The 10,576-nt window shown below is 37.6% G+C and overlaps 1 non-coding gene across 1 annotated transcript; it reads left to right on the forward strand.

Moving 5' to 3' along the window:
• Window positions 1-1,728: 1,728 nt before the first annotated feature.
• Window positions 1,729-1,835, forward strand: LOC118492670. Its single transcript, XR_004894672.1, has one exon. It is a non-coding gene; the product is annotated as a small nucleolar RNA R71 (small nucleolar RNA).
• The last annotated feature ends 8,741 nt before the right edge of the window (window positions 1,836-10,576 follow it).

Below are 10,576 nucleotides of genomic sequence, written 5' to 3' on the forward strand. Positions count from 1 at the left end.
GATGAGAAGTTGTTAGATGGAAAGCCAGACAACGATCCTGAAGATGTTACTGAAGAACAAAGGAATACCAGTAACTCGATAGTTGACTCCATCAACATCTGAGGGGGAGTCTGTTGGTGCACTACATCTGTTGATTTCTTCTTGGATCATGTTATACATTGTATTGTATAGATTAGGGCGCGTTTTACGAGAAAATAGGATGGCATATAGGTTTAAACTGGTAGGTCCGCTCATTCGGACATAGTAGGTCCGCTTATGTGTCAGGTCCGCTTATACGGACATAGTAGGTCCGCTTATGTGTCAGGTCCGCTTATACGGACATAGTAGGTCCGCTTATTTGTCAGGTTTGCTTATACGGACATGTCCGTATGTGGGGACCTACCTGTACTATATATACCTCATAAGCGGATCTCATTTGTAACGTTCTGATTTTCCATACCGAGGTGCTGCCGGTGTGAGAATTGGTTGTAAACGCTGTTATATCAATCAGAAAAGTGATTTAAGTGATCTAGCTGTTTCTACGTCAGGTACTTGTTTTTCGCACCTGTATCTGATCAAAACTCCTCTGATAGACTCGTTCGGGTCAAAACACGATCCTACAGAGTTTATTGAGTACGAGGGCGGAGCATTCTTCGCCTAAGTTAACTAATTGCAATGATTCAATTTTCCTTTTATGAGTGAGGAAGTCCCTCATGAATTTTGAGTATTTAGGCATTTGAGTTAGGACTTCGATAAAAGGAATATTAACATGCAATTGTTTTAGTAGATTTTCGAATTTCGTGAATTGCTCATTGGTCTTTTGACGAATTAACCTACCGGGGTATGGAACCGGAGGAGCCTTGGTAGGCTTTTGAATTAGAGGAGAAGTCTTCTCTTGTTGGGGCGGTGTTGTGCTTCCCTCAGTTGGCGGTGGTGGAGTTTCTTCGGAACCCACGGTACGGTTTCTTAATGTTATGAGATGGACTTGTGCTTTTGGGTTTGTTTCGGTATTACTTGGTAATGCGCCTTGTGGTCTCTCGGAGAAATTTTGAGCTAATTGATTGATTTGTTTTTCAATGTTTTGTATACTAGCTTGTTGATTTCTAAAATTCGATCCCAATTGTTGAAATCGATCCGAGTTTTTCTTTTCAGTGTCGGAGATGAGGCGAGATACAGTATCTTCAAGCCTTTCTCGTCCACCTTGTTGTTGAGGGAAATTTTGTGACTCATTTCTTGGTGGTTGAAAGTTTGTTCGTTGGTTTAGGCTTTGTTGGTTACTATTATTGTCGGGTTCTCTCCAACCAAGGTTAGGGTGGTTACGCCATCCTTGGTTGTAGGTACCCGTTGGAGGACCCGACGGCCTAGGTCTATTATCAATGTAGTTTACCGACTCTGGTTGATCATCTGTCTCTTTCATACAACTCCAATTTTCACGTGGCCCACCACACCCTTCACAAGCCATAACCGAGACCGTTTTTTGTCATTTCTAACTTTTTGATTTTTGAAGAAAGGGCCTCGATTTGGGCTTGTAAAGAAGTGCTTTCATCAACCTTATGGGCGCCCGGGGCAATAGATTTATTGCCTCGGGGAGTGTGCCACTGAAAATTGGTTTGAGCAATTTCCTCAATTTGATTGTATATTTCATGTGGGCGGCGATTACCTAAAAGTCCCCCAGAGCTAGAGTCAAGTGTTTGTCTTGTGTGTGGCAACAACCCATTGTAGAAAGTGGATACTTGTTGCCATACCGCAAGACCGTGATGAGGACACTTTCGCAATAGCTCCTTGAACCTTTCCCAAGTTTCATATATGGATTCCCCATCCTCTTGTGAATATGTATTAATTTCAGTCATTAATTTAGCCGTTTTAGCGGGAGGGAAATACTTATATAGAAATTTTTGGGCTAGTTCATCCCAGGTGTTTACCGAACCAACTGGGAGGGCGTTGAGCCAAGCTTTTGCTCTGTCTTTTAGTGAAAATGGAAACATTCGAAGGCGGATGGCGTCATTTGATGCTCCATTGATCCGAAAGGTATCACATATTTCTAAGAAATTAGTAATATGTAGATGGGGATCCTCGTCCGCAAGCCCATGGAAGGTTGCGGAGTTTTGAAGCATTTGTATCAAATGTGGCCGAAGTTCGAAGTTGTTAGCTTCAACATTCGGTGCATTGATAGCGGCGCCGAGATTACCCACGGTGGGTCGTAAGTAATCCATGAGGGTACGTTAGTCCGCCATTGGAAGTGGGTCCCCCGAAACCTTCTCTTGGTTTTTAGCTTTAAGTCTTTTTCTGAGAAAGCGTTCAGTGTATATTTTAAGCCCTTTTACACTTTTTAGCCAAGTTTTAAATTTATAAACACGATATTCACTAACACTAAACACACATATGGGCAAGTGCACCCATCGTGGACGTAGTATAGTGTTGGTAAGATACCGAGGTCGTCCAAGGACACAAGAGCTTTTAGTACCGGTTTATCCTCAACGTCTAATCAAATCAAAATGTTAGAAAAAAGGTTTTTAAACTAGAAAAATAAAACTAACTAAAATGTTGAAAATAAAAAAAAAAACAGATAGACAAGATGAATCACTTGGATCTGACTCGTGTGTAGTGTAACCTTTGATTATTTTCGCACTTTTGCACTTGTTTAAGAGATTATCTTAGTTATTGTGGTAGGCCCCTCTCTTGAAGGCGACGTTACCCTCAACCCAGTAGTTTGAGTCAGCAAGGATACAATCCTAAAGGGTTGGATTATTGAAAGATAATTAATTAAGTTATTAATGCATAATATGGTAGGCCCCTCTTGTGAAGGCGACGTTACCCTCGGCTAAGTAGTCTGAGTCAGCAGGGATACAGTCCTAAGTAGCCGGGTTAAAGTTTTAATAGTAGTTTAACTTATGAGGGGGTCAAAGAGTTTGGACCCCCGCCATCCAATACCGTTGGGTATTGAAGGAGGTCCTACTAAATTTGACCCAGGTCCTTTGCAGGATCTATACACTGCACAATGGCAAGACTCTTACCAAACCGTTCCCTTAACCCCCGACCAGGTAGCCAACATACCTCCATATAGACCGTGGAGATATGAATAGTGAAAATCTTTTATTTTATATAGACAGTAAAATAATGCCAAGACACCACGGACAAACGATAAGGAAGAATCACCTTCAACATAAGAAACTAGTAATTAAAGTCATTAATACAAAACCAATTAAAAAGTGGAAAAGATTAAAAATAAAAAGTATTACACTAAACACTTGTCTTCACCAAGTGATGTAAGAGACTTAGGCATACATGGCCTTTGATTGTCAAGAACTCTTCCGATCATTCTTGGATCCCGAGACGACTCACACACTCTATGATAGACAATGGATGATGGTGGTGGATGATGGTGTTGTGATGGTGGTGGGTGGTGGGTGAAGTGTGAGAGAGATGGTGTGCCAAGGGATGAGTTGCAAGAGCTCCAAGCACTCCTATTTATAGGCTGAACAGAAGCCTGGGCACGACCCCGTGTCCACTGGGCACGGCCTCGTGTTCTTCCGACTCTCTCTATTCATTAATTCCAATTCGCAATTTCATTAAATGCGTCTGCAACAGTTGACCACGCCCCCGTGTCTGCTGAGCACGACCCCGTGGTGGGCAGTAGAAGCTTCTATTGCTTTGTCTTTTCTGCTGACACTTGGGCACGCCCCCGTGCTCACTGAGCACAGGGCGTGTCCAGTCTTTTGTCTTCTTGTTTTGCTTTGGGAAGATGCTGTCGGGGGGTCGGGCACGCCACGTTTGTTCCTTTTCTTGTATTTATGTTAGATTTAGCTGTATTTTTGCTTCTTTTGTTCATTTGAGCTCATTTAATCCTGAAAATACAAAAGGAAGACAAAAGCACACTTTTTCCAACATTAGTACTAAAAAAGGGTTAGTTTTATGCCACAATTGATGTAATTTATATGTTGCATTTTGCGCACATCAGCATTGATTACCAAGAATTAAACAAGGTTACGATTAAGAATCGGTGCCCACTACCGAGAATCGATGATATGTTCGATCAACTTCAAGGAGCTCGATTGTTTTCTAAGATCGATTTACGCTCAGGATATCATCAACTGAAAGTATAGGAAGAGGACATTCCTAAAACTGCCTTCAGAACAAGGTACAGTCATTATGAATTTACCGTCATGCCATTTGTTTTAACCAATGCCCCAGCCACATTTATGGACATGATGAACAGGATATGTAAATCATACGCGGATAAATTCATAATTGTCTTTATAGATGATATTCTAATTTACTCTAAGAGTAAAGAGGAACATGCAGTGCATCTGCATACACTTCTGACATTGTTGAGAAAAGAAAATGTAACACCCCAATCGCGTAATATAACAACATGCGGCGAAAATATCAGGGAGTCACGTTACAAATTGCTCACAACTACTGGGACTAAATTGCTTCAATATCATTAACATCGTTTTACAAACAAAGAATACATGTAATTGTTCTTTTGATTTAGAAGTCTAAGGCCCGAATTCAGTCCTATGCGTTGTACACTTGAAAAAGTCAAAAAACCTGAAACATATGCGAAAACAGTCAGCATAAAAATGTCGGCGAATACATAGGTTTTATTAGCCAAATAAATGGCAAAACATTTGGTATTTATCTTAATTGTGACAACTTGTGACAAAATAGGTTTGTATATGGCAATATGATATTTACTAAGTCATTTTATGCCTTATATTGAAATCTCAATTAAACTTATGGAAGATTCTACAAAGATTGGATAATCAAACATTGAAACAATTGTACACAAAACCCTAAAGTGGCCCAGATAAAGCTACAAGAATAATAAAATAAGTACCAGCGGTGTATCCCCCATGTTCTTATTTTATTATGCCCGTTTCGCTATCTAAAACACAACTACCACATAACACATAAATCAACCAACTTGTACCAACTTGTAAACACGCATTAAAGTACACAATGAATCCAATCAAGGATTCCAATATCAGTACTTTAAACATCCTACAAGAATCAACCTATGAAGATAGATAAATAGATGCTATAAGGATTAATAATAACTATTCTTGAAATTAATCAGATAAGTAGTATATTAAAATATACTTTAGTTGTGAAGTAATTAAACTGGTAGTATATCAAATTATACATTAATAGAACAGTAGCATATCAAACTATACTTTGGAGAACAGTAGCATATCAAACTATACTTTGGAGAACAGTAGCATATCAAACTATACTTTGGAGAACAGTAGCATATCAAACTATACCTTGGAGAACAGTAGTATATCAAACTATACTTTGGAGAACAGTAGTATATCAAACTATACTTTGGTAAATAACAACAAAGATCCTAAGTCCTAATGGTGATTTGGGATAACGCCACCAGGGGTAATATAATAAGCACACTTACATATAGGAAGTACCAGCGGCGTATCCACCATGTGCTTATTGTATTACTCTAGTTTCGTTATCTAAATCACCAACAATCTACACACAAAAAACCATCGAGTCGCAAACTACTTCTTAACAACCTTACTATGAAGATAGGAAGATCTAAGACTATACTTCAAATATCCTATATGAATCTAACTATGAAGATAGGTAGATCACTTAAGGATAAAACATTTCATTTGCATAATCGGAATAATACACATAAAAGCACTTAGTGAACACCCATATGCCATACATTTTGAAAACAGATCGATTACACATATGAATCACCCCAAAATATTTGAAAACAGTAAAAGAGGGGAACTATGTACTCGCCTGGGGTTGCGTATAGTCCCGGTTCAAAGGGTATAACAAAGCTCAAAAGACCAAGAGTTCAAGTGTTAAAGCGGTTCCTAGGGTAACAGATACTATATTAGGGAATCGACTCCTAAATCGGAAGATTAGGTAGATTGAGGTCTTGTAAACTAAATGAGTTTATATGCCTTAACATATCTAATTGAGGTCTTGTAAACCAAATGAGTTTATATGCCTTAACATATCTAATTATGTTATATAATCAGTTTAGATGACAAAATATGTGTTACATATGTTTAAAATGAAATTATGTCAAAAAGGGCATTTTGGTCATTTTCCTAAGGCATATAAACTACCTATCATACAACTAACTAAAAGAAGTGACCATAAGGTATAATCGTGGAAGGTTATTCCCTATACAACTATGGTCACATTATATGTTTGGTCGGATCCTCATGATCGACCAAACGGGTCGGGTTCGTAAGTCTAAGCGATTGATTAGATCGCTTACCTTACGACTCTACACAAGCACTAAACCTAAAGTGACGAGCTAAACATGTTGAAACATGTTTAACTAAGTTAGAAAACAGGTTTTGATATCAAAACAAACAGTTTTGATATCCAAGAGTAGTTTGGTTACAAAATACGCATGAACACGCCTTTTGGCCGAAACTACGACTCGTCACTACACCTAATCAACGTGGTAATCAGTAGGTATAGTCACTAAGGACTATAACCATCGTGATTACGCTCACGTTGCGAAGTTCAAACGAACTTCGTGCTGACCATTGACTGGTCAAAGCTGAAAGTCAAACACAGTTTGACTTTCGGGCTAAAAATACATAAAAGAACGAAAGAGGACTTACAACGGGTCCAAGCAATGGAGTCTTGATCCGATTATTCTCAGGTATGAAGTGAAAGCACCTCAATTTAGAGATCAATCAAATCAAGAGTGTGAAATGAAATGAAAATGGATGGGGTATTTATAGGAAAACAAGAACCGTTAGGATCGTTTCTTGAAATCCGGGCTTAAATCTTGAGCGTACATGTGGGCACAAGGTTTTGTGATACTAGGGGCATTCAAAACCTGTCCATAGATTGGAAGAAACCATGTGCAAAACCAAGGAGGAACTAGGTTTTATTAAAAATGGTTTCTGCTAAGCTGGGGAGGCCATACGGACCGTAAAGGTCCCCATACGGTCCGTATGGTGCCTATTTGCTGGCAGTAAGTTTGCTAAATTGGCAGAACAGGCCCCTGAGTCTTCGAACTTGATTTTTGATGCGATTTGACACGTTTAAGCCCCGTTAACCCCATTTTAAGGCTCTAAAATGAAGTTAAAGTATAAGGAACTTAAAATATGCTCAAAAACATCTCGGATGTCGGTTCGTTTGGTCGTACGATCGCGTTGTTCGGTTAATTACGACGAAACACGAACGGTTGCGAAAAACGATCCAAATTACGCGACGAATGGGATTTTATCATGCAAATCACTAAAATAGAATATTTTAATGATTACATAAATTTTTGGATGTCTGGGTATATTCAGAGCGTTAAATATGAGCGAAAATGCAAACTTATGCAGTTTTTGACGCTTTTAGTCTCTATTGATCAAGAAAGTTTATTTTTGCGCACCAAACACCTCAAAGCCTATTTCTAAGCCATGTGAAGGATATTTAGGGCATTTTTAACTTATGATCAAGTTCCGGAATGTGCATTACTATGTGAATCAGCAGACTTTCGCAGATTGATGCAAATAGTCCTTGAGTGTGCATCAACTTGTTTTTGACACACCAAAGCTTTCAAAACTTATTTCTAAGTTATATAAAAGTTATTTAAGGTATGTTAAGCCTATGTCACTCTTCCGGAGTGTTTGCCGCATTAAACTGATTACGTTTACGCATCAGTTCGCGTATAACTTTCCAGAAAGCGATTTAAGGTTTAAAAATGAACTAGAATCAAAATGTGAAATTGTAAAACCAAAATAAACAAATTTTTGAGACCAAAACACAATGTTTCTTTGATAAAAGATAGTGTCCTACATTGTGTGTGTTTACGGAGCACAAGTGTCACAGTCTCCCCTACTTCAGGAAATTTCGTCCCGAAATTTATTCGAAGGAGACTGTAGAGTGGAATTGAAACAACTGATGGATAAGCAGATTACTAGATCCCAAAGATGCAGAGCATCATTTAGAAATTTTAGGGAATTCAAACTATGATTTGGGTATTCAAAGCGTCTCAAGGTATTCACTCCTTTGAATCTTGTGATAGTCGACTAGTGTTCAAAAATCATTTAAGTAAGGCACTATGTTATACTAAGCTCCTAGTGTAATTCCTAGCAAACAAAGGGGTGTACATTCAAGCCCTTCACGTACATGGTTTCTATCGTCCAACGAGGTACATCCAATGCACCATGAGCATCTCATGCATAGGAGACGGGTCATTATAACTATGGCATCAAGATCGTCACCTTTAACACCATAATATACTCCCGGTCGGCTCGATTTGAGTTAATGAATGTACTCGCTATCGTCTATCGGAAATAACCACACAAATAACACTAAAACACATAATCACATAAAGGTCCAAGATAACATAAAATCACCAAGTGATCTCAGTAACGTTCTGAAGAATAACACAATAAGAACACTTATATATAGGAAGTACCATCGGCGTATCCACCGTGTTCTTACTGCATCATACTCCTCCCGTTACCTTAATCACTCTAGATTTTATGCCACCATACTTAACAAGGCTTACTATGATTCTCATGCGTCGAAACTCATAATTAAGTGTGCACCCATAATTACTCGTTTCGTCATATGGTCCACATAGCTCCTCTTGTTAAGCAAGGGTAAACAAATAACAAGGTCGAACTATCGTCTAAATCAAATGAACATCGTTGCAACATATCATCTATCAAATCGAATCGTATCTATACTAGCAATGATAACACTACTTATTTTGCATATAACAAATTTAGTAGTAGGTATTTTATTCTAGTACAAATATTTACATATGTTTCATACTTAACCAAACAGGTAAAATGCAACATATACAAATTATGCATTGTCATCATAATAGGAGCATATCGAGGAAAATATTTTCAAATCATGCGCTAGGTATGCTAAGTTGACAGACTAAGTACATTAAATCAACATACGAAGAAAATTGTATTTGTAATCATGTACCATACATATCAGATAAACAAATCATGCATGTAATATATGATCACAAAACGGTATTAACTTATTCATAGTATTCGTATTGATCGTGTCACCACGTTCGTACGAAGGCACCAGAGTGCAATTTATATTATGCTAATATTACAAGATTTAGTTCCTACAGAACGGAATCCTCAAAATCAGCATGAAATTTTAAACCACACATAGTGTAATCACATTAGAGTTTGAAATTTGGAAAATGGAAAGAGATTAACTTCTTGAAATTTACATTGTTTAACAGAAAATATAGAGGTTCTAATGACCATAAAGGCTTGATCTGTCACACCCCGACCACGTAAAACAACAAAACGTGGCGGAAACGTCAGGGAGTGTTGTAACAGAATCATTGTTTCACAACCATGGAATAAATAGTTTCGTTTTATTAAATCAAATGTATTACATTACATTAGAAATTGAAACAAAATATAAACAAATAGTCTTTCGTTGTTATTAAGTCACTAAGGCCTCATCCATTCCTATGTGAGCATACACCAATATCATCATCAAATATCATCAACTATTGTACCTAAAACACATGTGAAAATACGTCAGCATAAAAATGCCGGCGAGTAAATAGGTTTTATGTGAGTGTCAGATTCATGGCTCGTTTTACATGTTGCAATGCTTATTTAAAAACCTTATTTTGAAAAGTGTAGCATTGCGACATAATTAACCAACTCAAATCAAGTTGATTATAATTTATAAAATCTCGTAGCCATGCTTCTTAACTCCAAAAACATTTGTTTAATTAAACCCAGATTGGAAATCACTTTTGAAATAAAAACTCGATTAGTATATATATATATATATATATATATATATATATATATTGTTAGAAAAACCTTGTAGTATAACTTTGTTTTTGATAACCTTGCCCAAGTGCTCCAGATAACGTAACGATATATAATGTGTTAAAAGCACTTATATATAGGATGTACCAGCGGCGTATCCACCATGCTTTTAGCACATTACACCCGCCCCGTTACCTAATCACTTCCCTAACCCAACGGTTCAAACAGATTTCAAATGGTTCATGTCAATCAACAGATACAAATGGTTCACACGGTTCAACAGTTACAAACGGTTCACATAATTCAATGGTTACAAATGGTTCACATAATCAAATGGTTACAACGGTTCACATAGTCAAATAGTTACAACGGTTCAAAATGTAACTCAATGTGTCCATATGCTGGATGAGCATATGCAGCAAAATGTAATGTAAAACAATGTACTAAGTATGCACACAATGGACATGCATAGCATAAAAACAAAATGAAATCATGTACTAATAGTGTACTAATGAACATAGCAAGTATATGATATAAAAACATGAAAACATGAAAGTAACAAGTAGGCACATGTGCTTCACCCCAAAACGTTCGAAAAACAGTAAAAGAGGGGTCTATGTACTCACTTGAGGGTGCTTAGAAGTCTTGAACAACAACCAAGCAAAGCTAGAGGGATCACGGAAATCAAACGGCACATAATATAGGTAACTACATTAATAACCGGACCTAACTCGGAAGATCGGATAGTATGAGGTTTTGTAAACCAAATGAGTATTGGAACTCATATGATATGGTCTAACAAAGCCTACATACTAAAATGAAACCTAATCTAAGTGCTT

The sequence above is a fragment of the Helianthus annuus genome, chromosome 5, assembly GCF_002127325.2.
Source record: "Helianthus annuus cultivar XRQ/B chromosome 5, HanXRQr2.0-SUNRISE, whole genome shotgun sequence".
Taxonomy (NCBI): domain Eukaryota; kingdom Viridiplantae; phylum Streptophyta; class Magnoliopsida; order Asterales; family Asteraceae; genus Helianthus; species Helianthus annuus.